The sequence below is a fragment of the Triticum aestivum genome, chromosome 2B (genome assembly GCF_018294505.1).
Source record: "Triticum aestivum cultivar Chinese Spring chromosome 2B, IWGSC CS RefSeq v2.1, whole genome shotgun sequence".
Lineage (NCBI taxonomy): Eukaryota > Viridiplantae > Streptophyta > Magnoliopsida > Poales > Poaceae > Triticum > Triticum aestivum.
Genome location: NC_057798.1, coordinates 224,441,405 through 224,451,866, shown reverse-complemented (window position 1 = coordinate 224,451,866; position 10,462 = coordinate 224,441,405).

Genomic DNA, 10,462 nt, shown 5'->3' with positions numbered 1-10,462 from the left:
AAATGAATAACCGTATTGCGATAGACGTAATCCAATCATGTCTATGCTCAACGCAAACACCAAATAACAATTATTTAGGTTTAACACCAATCTCTTTGGTAGAGGGAGCGTGCGATGCTTGATCATATCAAGCTTGGAAAAACTTCCAACACATATCGTCAGCTCACCTTTAGCTAGTCTCCGTTTATTCCGTAGCCTTTTGTTTCGAGTTACTAACACTTAGCAACCGAACCGGTATCTAATACCCTGGTGCTACTAGGAGTACTAGCAAAGTACACATTAACACAATGTATATCCAATATACTTCTATCGACCTTGCCAGCCTTCTTATCTACCAAGTATCTAGGGTAATTCTGCTCTAGTGGTTGTTCCCCTTATTACAGAAGCACTTAGTCTCGGGTTTGGGTTTTACCTTGGGTTTCTTCACTAGAGCAGCAGCTGATTTGCCGTTTCATGAAGTATCCCTTCTTGCCCTTGCCCTTCTTGAAACTAGTGGTTTCACCAACCATCAACAATTGATGCTCCTTCTTGATTTCTACTTTCGCGGTGTCAAACATCGCGAATACCTCAAGGATCATCATATCTATCCCTGATATGTTATAGTTCATCACGAAGCTCTAACAGCTTGGTGGCAATGACTTTGGAGAACCATCACTGTCTTATCTGGAAGATCAACTCCCACTCGATTCAAATGATTGTTGTACTCAGACAATCTGAGCACAAGCTCAACAATTGAGCTTTTCTCCTTAGTTTGCAGGTTAAGAAAGTCATCGGAGGTCTTATACCTCTTGACATGGGCACGAGCCTGAAATCCCAATTTCAGCCCTCAAAACATCTCATATGTTTCGCGATGTTTCAAAAACGTCTTTGGTGCCTCAACTCTAAACCGTTTAACTGAACTATCACGTAGTTATCAAAACGTGTATGTCAGATGTTCGCAACAACCACAGACAACGTTCGAGGTTCAGCACACTGAGCGGTGCATTAAGGACATAAGCCTTCTATGAAGCAATGAGGACAATCCTCAGTTTACGGACCTAGTCCGCATAATTGCTACTATCAACTTTCAACTAATTTTTCTCTAGGAACATATCTAAACAGTAGAACTATAGCGTGAGCTACGACATAATTTGCAAAAACCTTTTGACTATGTTCAGGATAATTAAGTTCATCTTATGAACTCCCACTCAGATAGACATCCCTCTAGTCATCTAAGTGATTACATGATCCGAGTCAAACTAGGCCGTGTCCGATCATCACGTGAGACGGACTAGTCATCATCGGTGAACATCTTCATGTTGATCGTATCTTCTATACGACTCATGTTCGACCTTTCGGTCTCCGTGTTCCGAGGCCATGTCTGTACATGCTAGGCTCGTCAAGTTAACCCTAAGTGTTTCGCGTGTGTTCCGAGGCCATGTCTGTACATGCTAGGCTCGTCAACACCCGTTGTATTTGAACGTCTGAATAAAACACCCGATCATCACGTGATGTTTTGAAACAGCGAACTGTCGCAACGGTGCACAGTTAGGGGAGAACACTTCTTGAAATTGTTGTAAGGGATCATCTTATTTACTACCGTCGTTCTAAGCAAATAAGATGTATAAACATGATAAACATCACATGCAATCAAATAGTGACATGATATGGCCATCATCACTTTGCTCCTTTTGATCTCCATCTTCGGGGCTCCATGATCATCATCGTCACCGGCATGACACCATGATCTCCATCATCATGATCTCCATCATCGTGTCTTCATGAAGTTGCCTCGCCAACTATTACTTCTACTACTATGGCTAACGGTTAGCAATAAAGTAAAGTAATTACATGACGTTTAAGTTGACACGCAGGTCACAAATAAATAAAGACAACTCCTATGGCTCCTGCCGGTTGTCATACTCATCGACATGCAAGTCGTGATTCCTATTACAAGAACATGATCAATCTCATACATCACATATATCATTCATCACATCCTTTTTGGCCATATCACATCACATAGCATACCCTGCAAAAACAAGTTAGACGTCCTCTAATTGTTGTTTGCATGTTTTACGTGGCTGCTATGGGTTTCTAGCAAGAACGTTTCTTACCTACGCATGAACCACAACGTGATATGCCAATTGCTATTTACCCTTCATAAGGACCCTTTTCATCGAATCCGATCCGACTAAAGTGGGAGAGACAGACACCCGCCAGCCACCTTATGCAACTAGTGCATGTTTGTCGGTGGAACCGGTCTCACGTAAGCGTACGTGTAAGGTTGGTCCGGGCCGCTTCATCCCACGATGCCGCCGAATCAAGATAAGACTAGTAACGGCAAGCATATTGAACAATATCGACGCCCACAACTACTTTGTGTTCTACTCGTGCAAAGAATCTACGCAATAGACCTAGCTCATGATGCCACTGTTGGGGAACGTAGCAGAAATTCAAAATTTTCCTACGTATCACCAAGATCTATCTATGGAGAGACCAGCAACGAGTAGAAAGGAGAGTGCATCTACATACCCTTGTAGATCGCTAAGCGGAAGCGTTCAAGTGAACGGGGTTGATGGAGTCGTACTCGTCGTGATTCAGATCACCGATGATCCTAGTGCCGAACGGACGGCACCTCCGCGTTCAACACACGTACAGCTCGACGATGTCTCCCACGCCTTGATCCAGCAAGGAGAGAGGGAGAGGTTGAGGAAGACTCCATCCAGCAGCAGCACAACGGCGTGGTGGTGATGGAGGAGCGTGGCAATCCTGCAGGGCTTCGCCAAGCACCTACGGGAGAGGAGGAGGTGTCACGGGAGGGAGGGAGGCGCCAAGGGCTCAGGTATGGATGCCCTCCCTCCCCTCCACTATATATAGGGGCAGGGGAGAGGGGGGAGGCGCAGCCTTGCCCCCTCCTCCAAGGAAGGGGTGCGGCTAAGGAGGGGGGAGGAGTCCATCCTCCCCAAGGCACCTCGGAGGTGCCTTCCCCCTTTAGGACTCTCCCCTTTTCCTAGGTTCCTTGGCGCATGGGCCTCTAGGGGCTGGTGCCCTTGGCCCATGTAGGCCAAGGCGCACCCCCTACAGCCCATGTGGCCCCCCGGGGCAGGTGGCCCCACCCGGTGGGCCCCCGGGACCCTTCCGGTGGTCCCGGTACAATACCGATGACCCCGAAACTTGTCCCGATGGCCGAAACAGGACTTCCTATATATAAATCTTTACCTCCGGACCATTCCGGAACTCCTCGTGACGTCCGGGATCTCATCCGGGACTCCGAACAACATTCGGTAACCACATACAAACTTCCTTTATAACCCTAGCGTCATCGAACCTTAAGTGTGTAGACCCTACGGGTTCGGGAGACATGTAGTCATGACCGAGATGTTCTCCGGTCAATAACCAACAGCGGGATCTGGATACCCATGTTGGCTCCCACATGTTCCACGATGATCTCATCGGATGAACCACGATGTCAAGGACTCAATCAATCCCGTATACAATTCCCTTTGTCTAGCGGTATGGTACTTGCCCGAGATTCGATCGTCGGTATACCGATACCTTGTTCAATCTCGTTACCGGCAAGTCTCTTTACTCGTTCCGTAACACATCATCCCGTGATCAACCCCTTGGTCACATTGTGCACATTATGATGATGTCCTACCGAGTGGGCCCAGAGATACCTCTCCGTTTACACGGAGTGACAAAATCCCAATCTCGATTCGTGCCAACCCAACAGACACTTTCAGAGATACCCGTAGTGTACCTTTATAGCCACCCAGTTACGTTGTGACGTTTGGCACACCCAAAGCACTCCTACGGTATCCGGGAGTTGCACAATCTCATGGTCTAAGGAAATGATACTTGACATTAGAAAAGCTTTAGCATACGAACTACATGATCTTGTGCTAGGCTTAGGATTGGGTCTTGTCCATCACATCATTCTCCTAATGATGTGATCCCGTTATCAACGACATCCAATGTCCATGGTCAGGAAACCGTAACCATCTATTGATTAACGAGCTAGTCAACTAGAGGCTTACTAGGGACATGGTGTTGTCTATGTATCCACACATGTATCTGAGTTTCCTATCAATACAATTCTAGCATGGATAATAAACGATTATCATGAACAAGGAAATATAATAATAATCAATTTATTATTGCCTCTAGGGCATATTTCCAACAGCCATATCATGTCACTATTTGATTGCATGTGATGTTTATCATGTTTATGCATCTTATTTGCTTAGAACGACGGTAGCTTAAATAAGATGATCCCTCGCAATAATTTCAAGAAAAGTGTTCCCCCTAACTATGCACCATTGCGAAGGTTCGTTGTTTCGAAGCACCACGTGATGATCGGGTGTGATAGATTCTAACGTTCGAATACAACGGGTGTAAGCCAGATTTACACACGCAATACACTTAGGTTGACTTGACGAGCCTAGCATGTACAGACATGGCCTCGGAACACGGAAGACCGAAAGGTCGAGCATGAGTCGTATAGAAGATACAATCAACATGAAGATGTTCACCGACGTTGACTAGTCCGTCTCACGTGATGATCGGACACGACCTAGTTGACTCGGATCATGTAATCCCTTAGATGACTAGAGGGATGTCTATCTGAGTGGGAGTTCATAAGATGAACTTAATTATCCTGAACATAGTCATAAGATCCTTGCAAATTATGTCGTAAGCTCGCGCTTTAGTTCTACTATTTAGATATGTTCCTAGAGAAAACTCAGTTGAAAGTTGATAGTAGCGATTATGCAGACTAGGTCCGTAAACTGAGGATTATCCTCGTTCCTTCGTAGAAGGCTTATGTCCTTAATGCACCGCTCAGTGTGCTGAACCTCGAACGTCGTCTGTGGATGTTGCGAACATCTGACATACACATTTTGATAACTACGTGATAGTTCAGTTAAACGGTATAGAGTTGAGGCACCAAAGACGATTTTGAAACATCGCGGAACATATGAGATGTTTCGAGGGCTGAAATTCGAATTTCATGCTCGTGCCCACGTCAAGAGGTATAAGACCTCCGACGAGTTTCTTAGCCTGCAACTAAGGGAGAAAAGCTCAATCATTGAGCTTGTGCTCAGATTGTCTGAGTACAACAATCACTTGAATCAAGTGGGAGTTGATCTTCCAGATAAGATAGTGATGTTTCTCCAAAGTCATTACCACCAAGCTGCTAGAGCTTCGTAATGAACTATAACATATCAGGGATAGATATGATGATCCTTGAAATATTCGCGATGTTTGACACCGCGAAAGTAGAAATCAAGAAGGAGCATCAATTGTTAATGGTTAGTGAAACCACTAGTTTCAAGAAGGGTAAGGGCAAGAAGGGATACTTCATGAAACGGCAAATCAGCTGCTGCTCTAGTGAAGAAACCCAAGGTTGAACCCATACCCGAGACTAAGTGCTTCTGTAATAAGGGGAATAGTCACTGGAGCAGAATTACCCTAGATACTTGGTAGATGAGAAGGCTGGCAAGGTCGATAGAATTATATTGGATATACATTATGTTAATGTGTACTTTACTAGTACTCCTAGTAGCACCAGGGTATTAGATACCGGTTCGGTTGCTAAGTGTTAGTAACTCGAAATAAAAGCTACGGAATAAACGGAGACTAGCTAAAGGTGAGCTGACGATATGTGTTGGAAGTGTTTCCAAGGTTGATGTGATCAAACATAGCACGCTCCCTCTACCATCGAGATTGGTGATAAACCTAAATAATTGTTATTTGGTGTTTGCGTTGAGCATAGACATGATTGGATTATGTCTATCGCAACACGGTTATTCATTTAAGGAGAATAATGGTTACTCTGTTTATTTGAATAATACCTTCAATGGTCTTGCACCTAAAATGAATGGTTTATTGAATCTCGATCGTAGTGATACACATGTTCATGCCAAAAGATATAAGATAGTAATGATAGTACCACCTGCTTGTGGCACTGCCATGTAAGTCATATTGGTATAAAACACATGAAGAAGCTCCATGTTGATGGATGTTTGGAATCACTCGTTTTTGAAAAGTTTGAGACATGCGGACCATGTCTATTGGTGTATATGCATGAAGAAACTCCATGCAAATGGGCCGTTTGGACTCACTTGATTTTGAATCACTTGAGACATGCAAATCATACCACATGGGCAAGATGACTGAAAGCCTCGTTTTCAGTAAAATGGAACAAGAAAGCAACTTGTTGGAAGTAATACATTTTGATGTGTGCAGTCCAATGAGTGCTGAGGCATGCAGTGGATATCGTTATGTTCTTACTTCACAGATGATTTGAGTAGATGCTGAGTATATTTACTTGATGAAACACAAGTCTGAATTATTGAAAGGTTCAAGTAATTTCAGAGTGAAGTTGAAGATCATCGTGACAAGAGGATAAAATGTCTATGATATGATCATAGAGATGAGTATCTGAGTTACGAGCTTTGGCACGCAATTAAGACATTGTGGAAATTGTTTCACAATTAATACCGCCTGGAACACCATAGTGTGATGGTGTGTCCGAACATCATAGTTGCACCCTATTGGATATGGTGCGTACCATGATGTCTCTTATCGAATTACCACTATCAGTTTATGGGTTAGGCATTAGAGACAACCACATTCACTTTAAATAGGGCACCACGTAATTCCGTTGAGATGACACCGTATGAACTATGGTTTAGAGAAACCTAAGTTGTCATTTCTTGAAAGTTTGGGGCTGCGACGCTTATGTGAAAAAGTTTCAGGCTGATAAACTCAAACCCAAAGCGGATAAATGCATCTTCATAGGACACCCAAAATAGTTGGATATACCTCCAGTCTCAGTTCCGGAAGCAAAAGAGATTGTTTCTAGAATTAGGTCCTTTCTCGAGGAAAAGTTTCTCTCAAAAGAATTGAGTGGGAGGATGGTGGAGACTTGATGAGGTTATTGAACCGTCACTTCAACTAGTGTGTAGCAGGGCACAGGAAGTTGTTCCTGTGGCATCTACACCAATTGAAGTAGAAGCTTATGATAGTGATCATGAAGTTTCAGATCAAGTCACTGCCGTACCTCGTAGGGTGACAAGGATGCGTACTACTTCAGAGTGGTACAGTAATCCTGTCTTGAAGGTCATGTTGCTAGACAACAATGAACCTACGAGCTATGGAGAAGCGATGGTGGTCCCATATTCCGACAAATGGTTAGAAGCCATGAAATCCGAGATAGGATCCATGTATCAGAACAAAGCATGGACTTTGGTGGACTTGCCCGATGATCGGCAAGCCATTGAGATAAGTGGATCTTTAAGAAGAAGACAGACGTGGACGGTAATGTCACCGTCTATGAAGCTCGACTTGTGGCGAAGAGTTCTTCACAAGTTGAAGGAGTTGACTACGATGAGATTTTCTCATCCGTAGCGATGCTTAAGTACGCCGGAATCATGTTAGCATTAGCCGCATTTATGAAATCTGGCAGATGGATGTCAAAACGAGTTTGCTTACCAGTTTTCGTAAGGAAAGGTTGTATGTGATACAATCAGAAAGGTTTTATCGATCCTAAGGATGCTAAAAGGTATGCTAGCTCCCAGCGATCCTTCCTTGGACTAGAGCAAGCATCTCAGAGTCAGAATATACACTTTGATGAGATGATCAAATATTTTGGGATTATACAAAGGTTATGAGAAACCTGTATTTCCAAAGAAGTGAGTGGGAGCACTATGGAATTTCTGATGAGTATATGTTGTTGACATATTGTTGATCAGAAATGATGTAGAATTTCTGGAAAGCATATAGGGTTATTTGAAAGTGTTTTTCAAGGGAAAACCTGGATTAAGCTGCTTGAACGTTGAGCATCAAGATCTATGAGGATAGATCGAAAACGCTTAATGGTACTTTCAAATGAGCACATACCTTGACATGATCTTGAAGGTGTTCAAGATGGATCAGTCAAAGAAGGAGTTCTTGCCTGAGTTGTACAGTATGAAGTTAAGACTTAAAGCTCGACCATGATAGAAGAGAGAGAAAGGACGAAGGTCGTCCCCTATGCTTTAGACGTAGGCTCTACAGTATGCTATGCTGAGTACCGCACGTGATGTGTGCCTTGCCACGTGTCTGGCAAAGGGGTACAAGAGTGATCCAAGAATGGATCATTGGACAGTTGTCAAAATTGTCCTTGGAGTAATAAGGACATTTTTCTCGATTATGGAGGTGATAAAGAGTTTGGCGTAAAGGGTTACGTCGATGCAAGCTTTAACACCTATCCGAATGACTCTGAGTAGCAAACCGGATACGTATAGTGGAGCAACCATTTGGAATAGCTCCAAGTGGAGCGTGGAAGCAGCATTTACAATATGACCTAGAGATTTGCAAAGTACATACAGATCTAAATGTTGCAGACCCATTGACTAAAACCTCTCTCACAAGCAAAACATGATCAAACCCCAGAACTCATTGAGTCTTAATCACATGATGATGTGAACTAGTTTAGTGACACTAGTAAACTCTTTGGATGTTGGTCACATGGCGATGTGACCTGTGAGTGTTAATCACATGGCGATGTGAACTAGATTATTGACTCTAGTGCAAGTGGGAGACTATTGGAAATATGCCCTAGAGGCAATAATAAATTAGTTATTATTATTATATTTCCTTGTTCATGATAATCGTTTATTACCCATGCTATAATTGTATTGATAGGAAACTCAGATACATGTGTGGATACATAGACAACACCATGTCCCTAGTAAGCCTCTAGTAGACTAGCTCGTTGATCAATAGATGGTTACGGTTTCCTGAGCATGGACATTGGATGTCGTTGATAACGGGATCACATCATTAGGAGAATTATGTGATGGACAAGACCCAATCCTAAGCCTAGCACAAAGATCGTGTAGTTCGTATGCTAAAGCTTTTCTAATGTCAAGTATCATTTCCTTAGACCATGAGATTGTGCAACTCCCGGATGCCGTAGGAATGCTTTGGGTGTACCAAACATCACAACGTAACTGGGTGGCTATAAAGGTACACTACGGGTATCTTCGAAAGTGTCTGTTGGGTTGGCACGAATCGAGACTGGGATTTGTCACTCCGTGTAATGGAGAGGTATCTCTGGGCCCACTCGGTAGGACATCATCATAATGTGCACAATGTGACCAAAGGGTTGATCACGGGATGATGTGTTATGGAACGAGTAAAGATACTTGCCGGTAACGAGATTGAACAAGGTATCGGGATACCGACGATCGAATCGGGCAAGTACTATACCGCTAGACAAAGGGAATTGAATACGGGATTGATTGAATCCTCGACATCGTGGTTCATCCAATGAGATCATCGTGGAACATGTGGGAGCCAACATGGGTATCCAGATCCCGCTGTTGGTTATTGGCCAAAGAGTTGTCTCGGTCATGTCTGCATGATTCCCGAACCCGTAGGGTCTACACACTTAAGGTTCGGTGACACTAGAGTTGTTATGGGAAATAGTATGTGGTTACCGAAGGTTGTTTGGAGTCCCGGATGTGATCCCGGACGTCACGAGGAGTTCCGGAATGGTCCGGCGGTGAAGATTGATAGATTGGACTAAGGGTATTGGAGTCCGGAAGTGTTCCGGGGGTACCAGGCTATGGCCAGCATGACCGAAAGGTGTTTCGGGAGCCCCGGCAAGTGTTGGAGGGCCTCATGGGCCAAAGGGGAAGGGGCAAACCAGCCCACTAAGGGGTGGTGCGCCCCTCCCAGCCCCTCTCACGTAACTAGGAGAGGTGGGGGCGCCTCCCCTAGGGCAGCCCCCCTTCCCGGCTTGGGGGGCAAGTTTCCTAGGGGGTGGGGGCGCCCAAACCCATCTAGGGTTTCCCCTGTGGCCGCCGCCCCTCCCCTAGGGAACCCTAGGGCGCCTCCTCCACCCCCATTACCCCTATATATAGCGAGGGAGAGAGAGGGCAGTAGTACACCCTTCCCTTGGCACAGCCCTCTCCCTCCTCCAACACCTCCTCCTCTGTAGTGCTTGGCGAAGCCCTGCTGGAGAACCACGAGCTCCACCACCACCACGCCGTCGTGCTGTCGGAGTTCTCCCTCAAATTCTCCTCTCCCCTTGCTGGATCAAGAAGGAGGAGACGTCCCCGGGCTGTACGTGTGTTGAACGCGGAGGCGTCGTCCGTTCGGCGCTAGATCGGATCTTCCGCGATTTGAATCGCCGCGAGTATGACTCCATCATCCGCGTTCTTGAAACGCTTCCGCTTAGCGATCTTCAAGGGTATGAAGATGCTCATCCTCTCCCTCTCTTGTTGCTAGATTACTCCATAGATTGATCTTGGTGTTGCGTAGAATTTTTTTGAATTTCTGCTACGTTCCCCAATAGAATGCCCATTCATTATAAACCCTGTGTTTCCAGGTACGTGCATTAGTTTGTCGTGGCGAAATGCCAATAACGGCAGTATCCTCTGTGGGTATGGAACCCATGGGATGTTTAAACAACAAGAGGCAATAGAAAAGG